The sequence below is a fragment of the Papaver somniferum genome, chromosome 5 (assembly GCF_003573695.1).
Source record: "Papaver somniferum cultivar HN1 chromosome 5, ASM357369v1, whole genome shotgun sequence".
Classification (NCBI taxonomy): domain Eukaryota; kingdom Viridiplantae; phylum Streptophyta; class Magnoliopsida; order Ranunculales; family Papaveraceae; genus Papaver; species Papaver somniferum.
Window position 1 is genome coordinate 187,489,303 of NC_039362.1, and position 19,835 is coordinate 187,509,137.

General features: G+C 36.9%; 1 long non-coding RNA gene across 3 annotated transcripts; it reads left to right on the forward strand.

The window, feature by feature from the left end:
* The first annotated feature begins 4,729 nt into the window (after positions 1-4,729).
* Positions 4,730-6,201, forward strand: LOC113283979. 3 transcript variants are annotated; one of them, XR_003327848.1, is made up of 4 exons: positions 4,730-4,776; positions 5,319-5,397; positions 5,615-5,789; positions 5,878-6,201. It is a non-coding gene; the product is annotated as an uncharacterized LOC113283979 (long non-coding RNA). The 3 variants fall into 3 exon arrangements; XR_003327849.1 differs by having other exon boundaries at positions 4,736-4,776; positions 4,997-5,397; XR_003327850.1 differs by lacking the exon at positions 4,730-4,776 and adding an exon at positions 4,810-5,090.
* The last annotated feature ends 13,634 nt before the right edge of the window (positions 6,202-19,835 follow it).

The window sequence follows — 19,835 nt, forward strand, 5'->3', positions numbered from 1 at the left end:
AGTAAGGCCAAGAAGAAGCTGTGTTCATAGTATTGAACAAGAAGGGTCTAGCGAAGGCCTAAGGCGCATAATGACTGTAACTAAGTTCGAAGGTAGCAAATGGACAACGATTGTGTATGATATGATTGAGTTGGCATGGAATACACCTATAATGGTGCCTATCAATATGGAGTTGTAGACATAAAGGAGTAAGGTGTATTTTCTCAAGATGTTGCATAACGGGTGATCGTATGATGATGTTTGTTGATCTACTTAAGAATTTTTTTTCCAAGGTGGAGAATTTTTCAATCACCAATATGTTGGATTGTTAAGTCTTGAGTTAGTGACGTTCAAGTTTAGTTTGCTCTCTTCTGTTGGAGTTTTACGAAACAATTTTGGTGAACTACATTCAGTTTGATTCCTATTAAGGATATGTAGGCAACCAGTTATGGTGCAATTGATGATCAGAAGATGGAGGGATAACAAATTGATCGTCTCATGCATATATGCATGATCCGATGTGGAGAATTGTGATAATTGTAGGGCCAGTCGGTTAAAGAGTTTGAGTTAACTAAAAATCAAACTTGGTCGGTGAATTGGTATTTGGGTTTATCCAAAATTTAGTCGGTCAAGAGGTTAGTAAATTTAGTTGTTTAACTGATCCTAAATTCTAAGATCTTTATGTCTAGTTAAGGAAACCCTATTCTTGTAAGATAAGTATGTGACTCCTATACAAGGAGGTCTAGGCTAAGTTCTTTAGTCATGGAATCCTCAATGAAGTTCTCAATGAATATTTTAGGAATTCATCCCACCTTTAAGGGTGGATGTGAGAGACCAATAATGGTGGAAGGAGTACATCATTATGGTGCTTATGGAATTCTTATCGATGTTGGAAGATATGTCGTTATGGAGTATTCATATTGAGATGTTGGTAAGACATCTTGTGAAGGAGAAGATCATAGGCATCCATGTTAATCTATGTTAGGATGTGCAGAGAAGATCATCTCGTTGTGGTAGGTAATGTGGTAAATATTATCTCGTATGGTGAATATACTTCTTTGGATCTTATAGGGTGCTTGTGAGAGTTCTTGTGTTCGGTCAAGTTGTGGTGAGTCGATGGGTTGATGTAGTCAACCAATTGTGTAATTCTCAGTGGTAATTCTATAATGAAAAAAGAGGTCGTAGCCGGTTGTTGGATGTAGACAAATACACACATTGTGTATGTTATTGAACCATGTTAAATACGCGAGTACTTTATTTATTATTTTTATGGCTTGCATCTGTGTGGTTCTCTTTCTCTTCTTCTTATCCTAGATCGTAATGAGGTTTATGGAGTAATCCGAGAGATCAAGTGTTTCTTGTTAGCTATTTTGTTTCCGCAGTATTAGCTTGTAGATGCTCTGAATCCCAACATTTTTTTTTCCTTTCATTTGTTATCTTTATGCAAAGTTAATATTTTTTTTATGTTATGAGAGTTTTATCTCTTATTTAATCATGATGAATGGACTTGATTTCATTGATGGATATAACGACCAGTGCACCAAACATGCCCAACCATTAAATTTACCAATTAGATGTAGGTTAATTTACTAAGTTATACCACTGAATTATTTATTAAATTTACCAGTAATGAGTCAACACTTTTTATAAAAAATAGCTGGGTAGCCATCAGGTTCTTGGATCTCAAGGACCCAATCTTATTGATTGTTGAGAAAATTTCCTCAGCACTAGGAATTACACATAAGCTTCTGCAAATATATCGAATGAACCCAAAGGGTACATCATGGATAATTCACGATAATTAAACACCCATTTCCCGTATATAAAAAAATGAGATGTGCATTTTAGGATTGTCAACATAGATAGAACTTATGTTGGCCCTCTACTGTTGCAGCAGTTATCTAATTATAACCACACAAAGAAATCGAAGACACTAAATCATTCCCAAAATCCTTCTCATTTTTGCAATAAAAAAATTTGGGGTATAAACTTATAACGATCTGAAATTTAGAAAACCCCTAATTTTTGCCGTAATCCTTATCCCAATTTCATAACAGACAACTAATCAACAATTCATTCAGATGAAAAACAGAAATCATAATCAACTAATCTTAGATATTTGTATCCAAATAATTATGAATTCAGTACTTCCCTTGATCTGATTTGTGATAAATGTATAAGTGTTTGTTACATTACCCGAGTCTTCTAAATTATTGTTGGTACACTTTCAGGAAAAAAACTATCATATATACCCTCCTCTGTTTGAAGGCCCTAATTGTAGCTTTAAGAAGGACATAATTTGTCTTTTATTTGCTACATATAGTTTCCACTAAACGGTAATCATGCATCGATCTTCCTCTGTTTAAAGACCCTAATTGTAGCTTTGATAAGCACATAATTTGTATTTTATTTACTACACATAATTTTTTACTCTCATCAATTGTATTTATAAAAAAGCTAAAAATATGGAACTTGGCAAGGTTTAAAATTTTAGTACTAAAATATCCTTTGGTTTAATACGAACTCATCTACTCTAGGATGCTTGCACGGTAGTTATGACACCCAAAAATTCCTCAAAAATTTCCACTAAACATTGAATACATGAGTTTTCCAAATAAAAATCGATACTGGAACATAAAAAGGTACTCAACTGTAATCTTTATGGACTTTTATTTCAGAAGTACGGTTAGTTTACACACTTGCTCAACAGAATCTATTAGAATTAACATGCATACACATTGTTGTTCTTATTTTCTCTAGATAAAGAAAAAGGTTCCCAAATGAAAAATATTTTTTTTTCTTATGTTGATAAAGATTCTAATGTTGTTCTTCCTTTATAGTTGGACAAAGGATGACTAATTTATCACCGACAGCAACATTAACTATACATGTTTTTCACTCAAAGAGAAATAAATTATGATCTTTATTTACATTTTTGTCACATTTAATAATTTTTTATAGTCATGATAATGAGAAAATCTAATCAACATATATTATATATATTATTTTAATATTTACTATTATTATTATTATCAGTTAAAGGTTACATGTCATCAAAAACAGGTTCCTTCAAGAAATTGGCTGGGAGTCTTGCAACAAGCTGAGCTCCAACCCCTTTTTGAAAAACCACTTCAATCCTATGAAAAACAAAATCTCTGACCCGAACATTGGCATTATTACTGGCCATGAAATTACGCAACATCCGACCCGACCTGAATATATATTTATAATTGAAGGAGGTTACAAATCTTATATCCGTCGGATGTCTTTGGTTGGGATGAGACTGAGATGGCCGGATGCAACGTTTGTTTCTCAAAATGTTATTTGACCGTCCAAGCTCAAAAACCCTTTTTGTTTTGTATTATAGATATTACTGTCACGATTATAACAAGCACAATAACATGTGTATTAGTTACTAAATAAGAATATGTGGATATAATCACACAGTGACAAAATTCAGATTTTGGTGTAGTGATCAGTTGGTATTTATTTTACCTGTGTACATTTTGGTGTTTGATGTGGGTATGTATATATATTTTTCCAAAGTACATGTACAACAATTTTCTTATAAGTGAAGTGACTTTTTTTGTTGTTATTGTTGTAGTCATTAAGATATCTTATACAAGGTTCTAATGTACCATGGTGGATAGACTAAGTCCTATGGGTTAGATTTGGCTGCTAGATTAGCTAAAAAAACATTGCAAATTTTTCTTAAAGTGTTGCATATTCTTTAACACTATTCCTCTTTCTAGATATATCTCGCATACGAATTAGTGGCGAGATAGTTTCGCTCAATAGTTCAACACATAGAAAATCAAATTTTCACTGTTTGATTCAGTGCAGATGATTTACTTTTTGATGCGACGCCTGGGATGGTTGTGATGTTCCATTCAACGCAACACGATGTTCTATTCAGCGTAGCCTAATTCTACTTTTCGATGTTCCATTCAGCGCGTCTATTTTTCAATGTTCCGTTCAGCGCATCTAGATGCTAGACTGAAACTGCCATGAGGTTGTCCTAGCTGCCGATCTAGATGCTAGATTAGAAGACCAGAGGACTTTGTCTTAGAGCATTTAGTATGGAGTGAACAAATCCTTAGTTTTTTCATTTTGCTCCCACCACGGAATGAACAAACAAGAAAAAAGGATTTTCAACTCAACAAAAATGATGAATTGAACACCGAGTGGAAACATCCAGCGCGTGCTTGAGGGAAGGTCGCGCGACCATGCTACAATCGCTGGAGTTGGAAGGAAGATCGCCAGCGGGTGTGGAAAAACACCCCTTACTTACCTCTCTCCAAAACCCGATTATTATATTTAGGGTTTATTTTTTATTATTTGTTTTATTAGTTAAATAATCCGTGGGATCCAACTCTTATTAGTTTATATAAATAAAATCATTTGTGGGACCCAATTCTTATTAGTTTATATTAATAAAATCACTAGTGGAACCCTAAAACATCAAATTTGTTCATTTCATCTTGTTTCCCATAGTGAAGAATGCAGTTTGTTCATCCACGTGGTTCAACAAACCAATAAGTTTGTTGATTGCCATAGGAATTGTCCTAACCGGCGCCAACAGGTCAATCTTAGTCTGATTGTAACGGTCAACCTTAGGGTCAGCCTGCTGCGGTCCGAGACATAAATCGGCAATGCGGAAATGGAAGGCAAGTGTGCGAAACTAGTGTTTTCGCACGTGCATTCCCATGTTCAGAATCCTCAAAATCAAAAATCGTCATCTCAGTAAGGAAAAAAGGCTCTTCAATTATATCTGAAGACTCAAGAGGCTGTGAATGGGTATGGTTTTCGTCCCTTTTCTTACTTTCGTTTCTGCTTCATCCCTAGATTAAATTAGGTTTCGGTTAGTAATTTGTTCGTTTCCGCATCAATTGAACATGAAATGAAATCATTTAGCGGGTATGTACCCGAATGAAAATTGGGGAAAGCTTGTTGTGTTTTTTCAGAATTTATATGTGTTGATTAATGGATTTTTGCATGTTATTGTGGTTTTTATTAGTGGTGATGGTGGTTAATCACACAGAAACGATAAGAAAATCAGAGATACAAATGTTTGAATCTAACAAATTTTGTCTTTACATTTACAAATTCAGGTCCATCCCTATCTAGCTCAATTTTTCATAGTTCATCTATTTGTCAATACAAATTCTGTTCATTTGGGTTTTAATTTTGTTTTTGGTTTGAAATTTTTTTATTACCTCCGTTTCACCAAAAGTGATGCTTTCATTTTTACCTAAGAAATGGGCCTAATTCAAAAAGTAAAAGTATATATGTTTTTGGTGATGGGGTATGCTTAAGATGAAGCCTTACTGCGCATTCAGGATCGCCAATACAAGGAAGAACGTATTGCATTCAGGATCCCCAAGACAAGGAAGAAAGTTGCAGCCGGCGTTGAAAAAGGTAAGTCTCTTTGCGTATAATTGGAGTACTAATTTTCAACATGTATCATAAATGTTCTCCAAAATGCAAAAGCTAATATGGATAATAGATAACAAGCTATAAGGTGATAATAATCAACCATAGGGCAAGTTTTTCCTTGTGGATATTTCTTGAATGAATGGAATTTCAAATTGTGCAATGTCTCGTAAAATGTCTCATGTTGATTACTTTATCACAGAAACAAGTTGTTGGGTTGTGATGGAAGGCTGATTGAGCTGCTGCACCCAAATGAAAGGCATCAAAGATGTTGGGGGTCTCAGCGACAGTAAACAACCGAAGTCAAGAAAAAAAGAGGCTCGACAAAGAAAAAAGTTGGCAATGACCCAAAGAAGATTAATATGATGCCGGCGGGGGTAAGATTCAGTTGGCTATTTTCCTGCTAATAACAAATCTTTTCCTATCTAATAACTTTGCCTAAATAATCAAAATTTTCTGTTCAAGGTCATTCTCCGTGCATCATACCTCAACTCAAAGACTAACAAAGCTGTTGGAGAAAGGATTATACCTGTTGCTTCTGACAACTCAAATGAGTATCACAACAAAGCTCAAAAGGTACTCAGATACCTTGGTTTTCACTCCTATAGTTTTGTATCTTCGACTAGTTCGTATAGCTTAAGTTATGTTAAGTTACTCAGGCCATGTATGTTTAGCCTAGTTAGACAGAACAATTCTCAAAATTTAGTGTCATTGTCATTGATATAGGTATTCTGTTCTCGCAACAAATAATATATAAAATTCCATAGTTTACTGGTTCTTCCTTACCAACCCAGCATAAATCTAACTACTGTCTTCTACGAAAAGAACCAGCACCATGTGCTGCTTAGTTCCTGCAACTAAATACTACACCATTTCCGTTCCAGCTCCAAATAGGCATTACAAAGACATAAACTGAGCACTCTCCCTCACCATCTGTTAGTATTATCTTTTTGACTGCTTTCTCCCGTCAGATGTCTGCTGCCCCATCTCATTGATCTCCTCCGTTCCTCCTCGCCTTCAGACCTTCTTCCTCCTCTCCTGGTGGAGTACGATTCGCCTGATCTCTGCGACTCTTGCAAATTAGAGTTGGTTCTCTCACTGTATACATAGCTTGAAATTGCAGAGCTTCTTCCTCCTCTTCCGGTTGATGCTGACCTGCCTTCCCCCCTTGATCTCCGCCAATCCTCCTCCACTTCAGGCCTTCTTCCCGTCCTCCCAGCCGACGCCGAACGACCTCTCCACCTCTGAAAAGACGATTCCACTGCAACACCCCTCCCAACCCCTCCATCCTGTGGTCCACCAGCCACATTTGTTGCTTCTGCCCTTTGCGCTGTTTCTCCTAATATCATACTATCATTTATCATCGATTCCGGAAAGGGGCATGATCTCAGATGATCCTTCATGAAACGGCTTAGGCTTAAAAATGAAGTCATACATCTGTTGCATCGTAGTGGCGACTCTAAAAGACTCACACTTGGAATACTCATTGCTCCGCTCGTAGCTAATTCGTTAATTACGGTGTGTAATTCCTTAAAAAACGGAGTTGTATTCTTGTTATAGGTTGCAACCGTGTATGTTGATTCGAAGTCCTGGCTGATCACGTGCAAGTGAAGTTGCTTTTCTGTCGGAACTCCATGAAAGCCTAAGCGGACAGCGTTTGACGGGTTCTTTGACAAGAACTCGCTAGCTAGTTTAACACCGACATTCTTCATCTTCTTCAGCAACGCATGATCATCAGGAACAAGATCTGTGGGCCAGTGCAGACCCTCCCTGGTTGGAATGACGAGTTTATGCAAATCCGCTTTTGGGTACCCATCTTTCAGGACAATTATTTGCCCTTCCTCCAGTACCTCCAAAATGTCTTTGTCACCGCAGTAAGGATTTTTTGCGAGCTCGCAAAATCTATGAACCTCTTCTGACATCTTGACTATTGTAGTCAAGAAATTGAGAAATTTTAAACAGGAAGAAATTCAGAAAGATTAGGAACCAAAGAAATTCAGAAAGATTATTTGGTTGTAAGAATGAATGGTAGATGATGAGTTTATCATAGACAGTAAACAAGAATGGGGATGTTCTGTTCTTTGACAAGAAGAACCTATAGATGATGAATCTGATCAAGAGAACTGATCATAAACAAGAAAGGAGATTGGGAGAATGGAAGAGTTGGTATGTGTGATTAATTTAATCACCAATAGTGATCATAAACAAGTAAAGAAAAGAGGCGATACTCTGTTCTTGAATGGATGTATCAGTGATTATGATAGTGAATAAAGAATTGAAATTACGATGATCACTTCTAAAGAGGGTGAAGGAAACTCAGGTATAATGGGTATTAAATTTTATGAAGATGAAAAGAAAAGGTTTCTTGAAGATGAGTTAGTATCAGAGGAAGAGGAAGAAGAAGAAGAAAAGAGGGGCAAAAGACGTTGGATGTTTTATATAAGTCGAGGGATTTCTCAGTCGGATCTGTTGTCCAACTCCCAATACCCGCTACTGTTAGGATGTTGTAAAACCCGGCCCGTCAACAACCCGGACTCCTTATTAGCCCAGTTGAGTGTTGCGGGTTCAAGTTGGTTCTAATCCTAAGAGAGTTGTTAGAATACAACAAAATTATCGTTGATATGATCACAGATATAATCTCCCCGCGTCAACTCTTGACAAGTCAATAGGCTTGTGATGAACTTCTACGACGAAGCATTCGAACACCTGCACTTGGAAGTCCCCGAAAACCGATTTGATGTTCTCCGGGGCAATCCATAAACAAAACTCAATAACTTTTCAAACTCGGTAATAAAATCGGATTGCCCTTTTGCGACAACTTGGATAAGATTGTGCCTGCATAAATATGATTGCGGAAATGAGAACGGAGGTCCCAGCGAGAACTGTATCCAAGCCAATTCTCCTGGAGTCTTTGATCCATTGACAGTACCATGAGTTTGCATCATCATCGAGATGTACACTAATTAAAAACTTGATAAGGCTACTTAATTATCTTTTGTAACACGTTTGGATACTAGAAATAGAGGTCAAAATCAAAATTATTTTGCTTCATAAAAAGTTAATTTTCCGAACGCCGTGTTGAATTATCTCCGCTGGTATTAGCCAGTGGAAAAAAGAAATATACTCTTAGCCCGCCTGAGCCTTCCTGGGCTCTCAGTTGGTGGAACAAACTATAGGCTCTGTTGTTTAGTTTTCAAAGATCGAACGGATTCGAACTGATAGTTTTTTACTCCCAACACATGGTATTAGAGACCAGTGAACTTCTTGTCTGTTGGGCATAAACGTCACATATATTAACATATCATTGACTGAAATGGCGAACGCATTTGTTTATGCGAAACTCGTTAAATGAGAATTAATTCTCAAATTTTTCTTGCACTGCACGTTTTTAACAGAACTCACATTTTACTTAGCCGGTTAAGGGTTCATTTTGCGGGTCCGAATTTTTATCACACGACAAATTGCTAACTAGGGTTTGTTGATCGCTTGTGTGAGTCTCTCACCTTCATTTAGTTTTACCGGAAGCTGGACCACTAGTGCATGTCCATCTTTTCAACTTCACACTACAAACACATCAAAGGCTGCGCAACGGTCGGTTTTGTGCGGTTTTTGGCAAAACCAATCATTGAACCGCACCCATCGGTTTTTAACTCTAAAAAACGTTCAAAGCAATCACATGAGATCGATTCGGTTTGGGACCGGTCCTGTCAATAGCCGGTTAAATCAGAGATTTAGATTTCAATTTGTCAGTTGTTTGTTATGAAATTTATTCGCCTAGACCATGAAAAATTTGAGCTTAACCAACCGTGTTTTAAGGGAATGTGGTGTGTATGCAGGTGGGTCAAAGGTCATTTAGAATTTTGGACGGTACAGATTATAGCACGGCCTAGTTAAATCCTGGCTTTACCATGTCGCTTGGCCCTAACAAACGATAATCCTCTCTTCTAAATTTCGTCCCTTTTGTTCTTGATTCTCTCTTCTAAACCGGGTGACGGGCCCATCACCACTACCATCATAATCGGCGTCAGCAGGCCTACTTACCATAATCAACAACAGTTTTGGTAGATAAAGATACGTTAAACTGATTAATTTCTGGAAAGGGTTACTTCTTTTACTTCTGAATCTTATAGTCTTATGTAAATTTATGCCAGTCCAATGAGAATCTTATAGTCATAGTGAGGTAACTTCAAAAGTCTTACTACGTGTACTGCCTACACCGTAAGTCGATCTATTGAGTCTGGTAGACTCGCATGGGAAAATAAACAAATTCATTAATGTATTCCATCGTATGTTTTAACAATCTTAGAAAATGTATTCAATATGCCCAACCATATCAACACAAGTACGATATCAGAAAGACATTCTTTTTCATGAGTTGACAACCAAATCTACCGGGTGGATTGATCGTGCGGCAGAGAGGGAGAGTTCCGGGGGAGATTTGCAGGGGTGGGGTTTAGGATGGGGGCACCATTTTTTTTCTCTCACACGGGGTTGGCTACGGTCCGGGTACACCAAGCATTATTGTTTTTCATAGCCCTTTTTGAGTTGGGCCACGCTACATTTGTAAATTTTACCTTTAAGCCAGCGCAAGAAAATAGTCAAGTCCTCCCCATAACCAAAGTCTATGGTTTTGTACCTAAATGTGATTGTAGTTGGGGAAAAAATGTCTACATTTGTTTGAGGTGGACGGGATGTTGGAATTTATGTGTATAGTCGATAGTGATTCAATCTCCTGTACTTACACGGAGGAAGTAACTTGGAAAGCTATCTACAAAAAGTGCACAGTTCATGGCCAATGTTAATCTGAAATTTAGTCTTATTAATGCTTAATAAAAATTTCTTTTTTCTTTAGTAATTTACAAATCTTAAATGAATATTTCTGCAATCTACTGAAAGGGAGTTGATAAATGAGCTGTGTAGGTCGCCTTAGAGCAACTGCAGTGGACGACTAAACCCAAATTTTTGATCCAGTGGACAGGCGTAGTGGGACGGACTATCGATCAAAATTTGATCAAAGACTAAAACCCAGACCAAATTTGGTCGACGACCAAGACCAAACCCAAATATAGTCGGGCGTTGATATAATCTGATCCTACACAACGGGCGTTGATATAATGTCCGCCACTCATCGCGCGTTCGTAAAGTTAACGCCTGATGCAGGGGCGTTGGTAAAGAATTCGCCTGTAACGGACGTAGATAAAGCTTACGCCTGACATGGGGCGTTTGTATAGATTACGCCTGGCATGGGGCGTTTATATAGATTACGCCTGATTTGGGACGTTTATATAGATTACGCCTGATTTGGGGCGTTTATATAAAATCCGCCTGATGCAGGGGCGTTCATATACTTAACGCCTGTTTATATAAATTTTGAATAAGATTTGCTTGGGGCGGGCTTTATACCTCCGCCCCATTTTTTTTTTTTTTTTTTGGAATCTCACTGACCAGGCGTAATTTATATAAACGCCCCATCCCAGGCGTAATCTATATAAACGCCCCATGCCAGGCGTAATCTATATAAACGCCCCATGCCAGGCGTAATCTATATAAACGCCCCATGCCAGGCGTAAGCTTTATTAACGCTTGACGTTCAGGCGAACATTATACTAACGCCCGATCAAATTTACTCTTTTCCCACTACGCCACATGACGGACTAAACCCAAATTTGATTTTTTTTTTTAGTCTTTGGTCTTTGGTTATACTCGTACCATTGTGGACGCTCTTATTGACGGAAAGAAATTATATCCAGACGCCACGCCACGCCACGCCACAACATTGTTATAGTGGATGTTCATGTGATGGCCACAACTGAATGTCCAACACGGTTGGTTGGTCCAAATACTAATTACAAAACGTATACAGGGCCTGAAACTCATACCGTTAAAACTACTGTAGACAGACAGATGAGTCACTGACACATGGGAAGTGGTCAAAGCCCGGATACTGATACGAAGTAATTATCTCTGACGGGATATGTATAAACCTCTTCAGATAACACCTTTTGAATGGATTATAGGGCACAAAGGCTCGAATTATTAGAGATCATGGCCAAGGCATTCGGTAACACCTAATTTTGATAACCAGCTATCACAAAAAGGTTGAGCCCCTGGCCGGGGGTATATCATAATTAATTAATTGATAGTATAAAATTTAAAGTTTACGTAGAATACATGAAATCATATTAGATATAGTGTACATCACAAAGGAATACAACACATCCAAACAAACACTTGCTGTAGGTGATAAGCCGAGGACAATTACTAATATTTATTGTTTTATCACCTTTCCAGATCTTGATGTGATTGACATCTTGATGAGTGCAAGTCAATATTATACACAACCTTGAGTCTCCTACTCTCCTTCTTATTTATTTGAGAAAATTAACCGATATTCAATCAATTGGAATTGGAAGGAGAAAGAGGGAAGGGAAGGGTAGGCTTAGTTGGCGAATCACGTATCGAACGGGAGCGACTTATTCGGGCGTCCAATTAAGACCCCAACCCCTGTTCGTGTATTTTGTGGAGAAGACGTATTGTCCGTGAATTTGGCGTTCCGTACTAGAATACGCGACTTAAGTACGCCAAGTTTAGACAGCCCATTTATAATGGGCCCATCTATTAAGCCTCCCCTCAAAGCCCACTGCTCATTGAAAGTCATAATTCATTGAAATATTCAAAAATGCTGTGTGTTGGATTCCAACCAAAGACCACGCCATTCCAAGCTAGACAACCAACTAACTACTGAGCTAGATGAATTTTGTTGATTGTTACAAATATATTCATTTCAACCTTGAAATCATTTGTAAAACAGAACTTTCCTACAATTTGTGTGTACGAAATTAAGATTTTTAAAACGAATTATACACGTATGTATACCATTTCGTATTATCCCTGAATCATAATTGGTTAACCGATTAGTGGACCGAATTCACAATCAGTCAAAACGAATAATACTCGTACGTATGTTGTCCCAAACATTTTCCGTATCTCGAATTGCTAACTAGGGGCATAGAGGGAGAGACAGAGGTAGGGAAGAGAGGAAGTGGGAGAGGCGTTGATGAAATTGAACAAAATCTAAAAAGAACAACAATATAGGTTATCCTTTCCTATCCAATGGTTGGGATTTCAGTTTCGGTCTACGCGGTCGGTGATGAAGCAACCACCGATAAGCACCAGAAATTGATCGGTTTTTCAAATTGAAAATCGTTGTCAACGGTTCAGTTCACGGTTCGTTTTTCGGAGTCGGTTTCGGGTTGGCCTATCAGGTTGGGTCATTTTTGTGCAGCCCTTACACATGGTGTATTTAACGAGGGAGGATCAGGGGACAGTTTTATGGACAAAATCCCAACATCTCTAAACCATTGATTTGAAAATACAGGACGACTGAGATGATCTAGTAAATTAGAAAAACACAGCGTAGATTTTTTTTTTACTAGATCATCTCAGCCGTCATGTATCTTCAAATCAGCGGTTTAGAGAGGTTGTTGGATTTTGTCCACATAACACTATCCCTCAGTCCTCCTCGTATTTATGCAGCTGGCACAAATTTAGTAATGCTCTTATTTTTGGTAGGAATCTAGAGTTTTATATTAGGAACATGTCACAAAAATGTTATCTTCAAATTCATTGTTGGTTGGGCTCAGTATAAAAAATGATGCTAACATGTGAAGGTTATGTCAATATAACCATGTCAACGGATTCTATCCCATTTAATATAACATTTTATGTCAAATACATACTTAACTTACCGGAGATGAGTATTTGCTTCCTGATTATTCAAATCATTTGGGTTGAGACATGATGATCAAATCAACCATGAGATCTGAGTAGTCGTCTTTGCCGGGTATGTCATACAAAGCCGGCACTCCTAAACAGAGTTAGGAATGATGTGTGATGATAAATATGGTGGGGATTAACCAACTTGCATTAACCCAGTTGGTGGGGATTGGAGGTAGGGGTGTACATCGGGCTGGGAAGACCAGACCAAGTCCGATTGTAGCACAAGTCGGGTCATACAGGCTTGTTGTCCTTATTACCCATCAAGTTTAACAGATCCGGTCGGGTAGTAGCAAAAATTTAGTTCACATGGCCCGTTCGTACCCACGAAACCAAGATTTTTAAAGCGTGAAGCGTTTTTAATTTTTAAGAAGCGAATTGTATGTTCAAGCGTGAAGCGACGCTTCATGATTTATTATTGAAGCGTTATATTTTTAAATATATGCGTATAAATATCATTGAACTATACCAGGAATTCATATTTAATGTATGATTATTGTTACAGATAAAAACTATGTTCACTTTTAACATCAAAAACTAGTATGGTACAGTGGTATAGGGTATTCTTTGGGGAGCAGGAGCTCATAGGATCAATCCTTAGCATACTCTTTATGTTTTTCTTAATTTAAATTTTTGATTTTCAAGTGGTTGACTTAGTCAACTCTTCAAGAAAAAGTCAAAAATCCGCTTCTTGGGTGCTCCGCTTCATAGCTGCGCTTCGAAGCGTACGCTTTTAAAAACCATGCACGAAACAATACATGCCAGGTCAGGTCGTACCGGGTAAGACGCGGGCCTAAGAGATAATCCAAAAATTAAAAAAAGAATATAGTTTTTTTTTTTTTGGCTTGATGAATGATAGTAAATCTCTAACTCGTTCAAATGATAGTTCAAGCAATTCATATTCATTACTGTGAAATGTAAGTCAAAATTTTCTTCAACCTCAATAATTTTTCTAGTGAAATCTATCTCACTGCTAGAAAACTTTATTTCATGTTATCGGACAGTCAGGCCAGATAAATAAACAGGCTACCAGGCAGGTAAACAGGCGAGCTCCAATTTTTGAAAAAATACCCGGGTCCGCCCACTTATAATTATCGAGCAGGCCGGGTAAGCCCATGACAGGCTGTCGGGCACCCATGGGCTCCTTCGGACCCGGACGGTACACAACAGGCCGCAGACTTCCAGGCATTCTGTATAGCCATAATTGGAGGATTGGATGTTTTCTGGGGTTCCTTTTAAGGTATGATATAAGTAAGTGGGGAATTCTGCTCTTAAATAATCAAAGATTTTCTTTGTTCTTTTGTAAGCCTGTTGATCCTTGGGTATGTTTTCCTCAAGTTAACCAGGATAAAAAAGGCCAAGCCGATTAAAAATTCAAATCAAATCTCAAACTATGAAGCAAACTTGCATGTGCGGATTACAACACTGAACTACAAATGTCGCGCGCCAGCACCTTGCTCCCTTCATTTATGTGACTGCATTTATCTTTATCGTAGTTTCCATGAATGCTGGAATTTTTATTTGGCCCACCCAGGCTAGCTTTAATTCGCATGGTGTGGACTTCTTTTGATACGAAGTTTAGTAGTGCTACCCAAACGGCTCTGGTAAGAACTATATGAGACCATAATGCTCTGTTTTTAAAGCTGTTTTCTAGTGTGAGAAATAACACAAGTTTTAAAATTGAAAACATTTGGTCAGAACAACCTGATTTTGTCAAGCTTGTGGGAATTTGGTGGAATTCTTTGGATTTTGTAGTTGCGCCTGGTTATGTTCTTTTTAGGAAGTTACAAAACCTAAAATACTTCTGAAAAGGTGAGGGTACCCAAATATAATCGGTTTATATTGGCATGAACGTAAACCGATTGTGGGTAATTTTTTCTTTTTTATCTGTGAATTATGTTTTGTTAAACATCAAATAAAATTAAAATTCATTCTATACCCGAGTTAATGAAATGAAATCGAGTATGATTTCATACTCATTTTATGATCGAGCATTAACTGGAAAAAAAATGGGTTAACCAGAATCGGTTTACACGATACATATGTAAAAACCGATTCCTGACGTTGCACAACAGGAATCGGTTTATAAGAATGCTCATGTAATCCGATTCTAACAAAAAAAAGATACAGAAAAATTGAGAACAACAATCGGTTTACTCGACACACATATAAAACCCGATTCTAACATTATACATCAGCAATCGGTTTTTATAAATGCTAATGTAATCCGATTCTGGTTCAAATTTCTCGAACCAGAAAACATATCAAGGACAATCGGTCTTTGTGGGCATGAACATAAACCGTTTCTATTTGCAATCGGATCACATATACATTATATCCGATTCTGATAAACCAGAAAAAATTTGGTTTCAAAATTTTCAATTTTTGAGCAATTTTATGTTACTAAAACCTAGTTTATAGGATTGGGTTGAGAAGGAAAGAAGAAGAATCAGTTGAAGTGGAGATGGAAATGAATTTGATTTTGATTTTAGTTTTTAATTTTATGATTTTAGTTTTATGATTTTGATTTTAGTTTTTAAATTTTATGATTTTAGTTTTATGATTTTGATTTTAGTTTTTAATTTTATGATTAGGATTTGATGGGGACAAATTAGTAATATTAATATTCGATAGAGGGTAAAATGGTAGCTTCATCAAATGTAGACACCCCTTATCATTCTTTATGGGGTGGATGAAAAAAATTCATAAACCCCAACTAAGTGGCATAGACTCCAATTTAACCAGGATAAAAAAGGACAAGCCGATTAAAAATTCAAATCAAATCTCAAACTATGAAGCAAACTTGCATGTGCGGATTACAACACTGAACTACAAATGTCGCGCGCCAGCACCTTGCTCCCTTCATTTATGTGACTGCATTTATCTTTATCGTAGTTTCCATGAATGCTGGAATTTTTATTTGGCCCACCCAGGCTAGCTTTAATTCGCATGGTGTGGACTTCTTTTGATACGAAGTTTAGTAGTGCTTCCCAAACGGCTCTGGTAAGAACTATATGAGACCATAATGTTTTGTTTTTAAAGCTGTCTTCTGGTGTGAGAAGTAACACAAGTTTTAAAATTGAAAACATTTGGTCAGAACAACCTGATTTTGTCAAGCTTGTGGGAATTTGGTGGAATTCTTTGGATTTTGTAGTTGCGCCTGGTTATGTTCTTTTTAGGAAGTTACAAAACCTAAAATACTTCTGAAAAGGTGAGGGTACCCAAATATACCTCAAGCTAAAAATTTTCCTACTTATAAGTCCTTTCTTCGAAAGTGATTGTCTATGAACTGAGTCGAGACAATACAACTAATCGGTTCACACTTCGTGTGATCGTCTATAAATACAAGATCCAGACAATGTCATTTTATAGTATAGAATGGCCCAATGGCTAGTTTTTAGAACAAACTAGCCGTTCTTGGGAAAAATTCAATGCCATAACCCAATGCAATTCCAAATCTAAAGCAAGAATATACAGAATAGACCAGGCCGTATACGCATAATCAATTATCAGTCATTAAATATATTATATATGTTAATGTCTAAGGATGAAAAGTGCTTCCGATACTTGTGACAATCTGAGACTATTATTCATATTTGACATTTTTCCTTACTGAATCCAAAAAAGAATATTTTCCTTAATCTTCTTCAAGTGCGTCATCGTCAGCACCTAGAAGATAACTGAGTGCAATCTTCGCTTTCTTAAGTGCTGGCAAGTTTGTCTTCCTTTCGTTTTCATTGCCCTTTCTCTTTACATTGCCCAGTCTAGTTATATATCTTGCTTTTCATCCTGCTTAGTTACAACTTCACCGTCTGACTCTAGTGGCTGCAGAGGTTTATTTTGTTGGAATCTTGCAACAATTGAAGAAACGTCAGATGTATCAAACAATAATATAAAGAACAGTATCAAACAACTCTACCACGAACAAATTGATGAGGGCAGAATCACAGGTTCAACAAGCTGTCCTTAACACATTAGTTCGCGGGTATACTCTGAAGTAATGCTAAACCCCAACGTGCGAAGATGTGTCCAGGATAAGACTGCCCGATATAACTTGAGTTAGCACAACGCAAGTTACCCACTCTTGAACTCAGCAACAGGATGGAAGCAAAACGCCGCACAAAATAAGAAGAAGAAGAAAAGTAGACCTAGAGATAGTCGCTGCTTGTGTTTTTTTAAAAACAGAATTTCGAGTCATATTTATAAGATGAGATACTTGCAAATCAAGTTAGGTTTTTTTTTTTTGTTTTCTTCAAAAACAAGTAAAACTCGTAAAAGGAATTTCCCACAAATAAAACTCTTAAAAAATAATTTTGGAATTAAATTCCTAAAGAAAAAATTCTCCAAAAAGTAAATCCGAATAGGAAAGGGACTTGGTGCATGGTATACGCGTATATCGCATGGGTCAAAATATGTGTCCAGGATAAGACTGCCCGATATAACTTGAGTTAGCACAACGCAAGTTACCCACTCTTGAACTCAGCAACAGGGATGGAAGCAAAACGCCGCACAAAATATAAGAAGAAGAAGAAAAGTAGACCTAGAGATAGTCGCTGCTTTGTGTTTTTTAAAAACAGAATTTCGAGTCATATTTATAGGATGAGATACTTGCAAATCAAGTTAGGTTTTTTTTTTTGTTTTCTTCAAAAACAAGTAAAACTCGTAAAAGGAATTTCCCACAAATAAAACTCTTAAAAAATACTTTTGGAATTAAATTCCTAAAGAAAAAATTCTCCAAAAAGTAAATCCGAATAGGAAAGGGACTTGGTGCATGGTATACGCGTATATCGCATGGGTCAAAATATGTGTCCAGGATAAGACTGCCCGATATAACTTGAGTTAGCACAACGCAAGTTACCCACTCTTGAACTCAGCAACAGGGATGGAAGCAAAACGCCGCACAAAATATAAGAAGAAGAAGAAAAGTAGACCTAGAGATAGTCGCTGCTTGTGTTTTTTTAAAAACAGAATTTCGAGTCATATTTATAGGATGAGATACTTGCAAATCAAGTTAGGTTTTTTTTTTGTTTTCTTCAAAAACAAGTAAAACTCGTAAAAGGAATTTCCCACAAATAAAACTCTTAAAAAATAATTTTGGAATTAAATTCCTAAAGAAAAATTCTCCAAAAAGTAAATCCGAATAGGAAAGGGACTTGGTGCATGGTATACGCGTATATCGCATGGGTCAAAATATGTGCTAGGATAAGACTGCCCGATATAACTTGAGTTAGCACAACGCAAGTTACCCACTCTTGAACTCAGCAACAGGGATGGAAGCAAAACGCCGCACAAAATATAAGAAGAAGAAGAAAAGTAGACCTAGAGATAGTCGCTGCTTGTGTGTTTTTTAAAAAAGAATTTCGAGTCATATTTATAGGATGAGATACTTGCAAATCAAGTTAGGTTTTTTTGTTTTCTTCAAAAACAAGTAAAACTCGTAAAAGGAATTTCCCACAAATAAAACTCTTAAAAAATAATTTTGGAATTAAATTCCTAAAGAAAAAATTCTCCAAAAAGTAAATCCGAATAGGAAAGGGACTTGGTGCATGGTATACGCGTATATCGCATGGGTCAAAATATGTGCCAGGATAAGACTGCCCGATATAACTTGAGTTAGCACAACGCAAGTTACCCACTCTTGAACTCAGCAACAGGGATGGAAGCAAAACGCCGCACAAAATATAAGAAGAAGAAGAAAAGTACCTAGAGATAGTCGCTGCTTGTGTGTTTTTTAAAAACAGAATTTCGAGTCATATTTATAGGATGAGATACTTGCAAATCAAGTTAGGTTTTTTTTTTGTTTTCTTCAAAAACAAGTAAAACTCGTAAAAGGAATTTCCCACAAATAAAACTCTTAAAAAATAATTTTGGAATTAAATTCCTAAAGAAAAAATTCTCCAAAAAGTAAATCCGAATAGGAAAGGGACTTGGTGCATGGTATACGCGTATATCGCATGGGTCAAAATATGTGTCCAGGATAAGACTGCCCGATATAACTTGAGTTAGCACAACGCAAGTTACCCACTCTTGAACTCAGCAACAGGGATGGAAGCAAAACGCCGCACAAAATATAAGAAGAAGAAGAAAAGTAGACCTAGAGATAGTCGCTGCTTGTGTGTTTTTTAAAACAGAATTTCGAGTCATATTTATAGGATGAGATACTTGCAAATCAAGTTAGGTTTTTTTGTTTTCTTCAAAAACAAGTAAAACTCGTAAAAGGAATTTCCCACAAATAAAACTCTTAAAAAATAATTTTGGAATTAAATTCCTAAAGAAAAAATTCTCCAAAAAGTAAATCCGAATAGGAAAGGGACTTGGTGCATGGTATACGCGTATATCGCATGGGTCAAAATATGTCCAGGATAAGACTGCCCGATATAACTTGAGTTAGCACAACGCAAGTTACCCACTCTTGAACTCAGCAACAGGGATGGAAGCAAAACGCCGCACAAAATATAAGAAGAAGAAGAAAGTAGACCTAGAGATAGTCGCTGCTTGTGTGTTTTTTAAAACAGAATTTCGAGTCATATTTATAGGATGAGATACTTGCAAATCAAGTTAGGTTTTTTTGTTTTCTTCAAAAACAAGTAAAACTCGTAAAAGGAATTTCCCACAAATAAAACTCTTAAAAAATAATTTTGGAATTA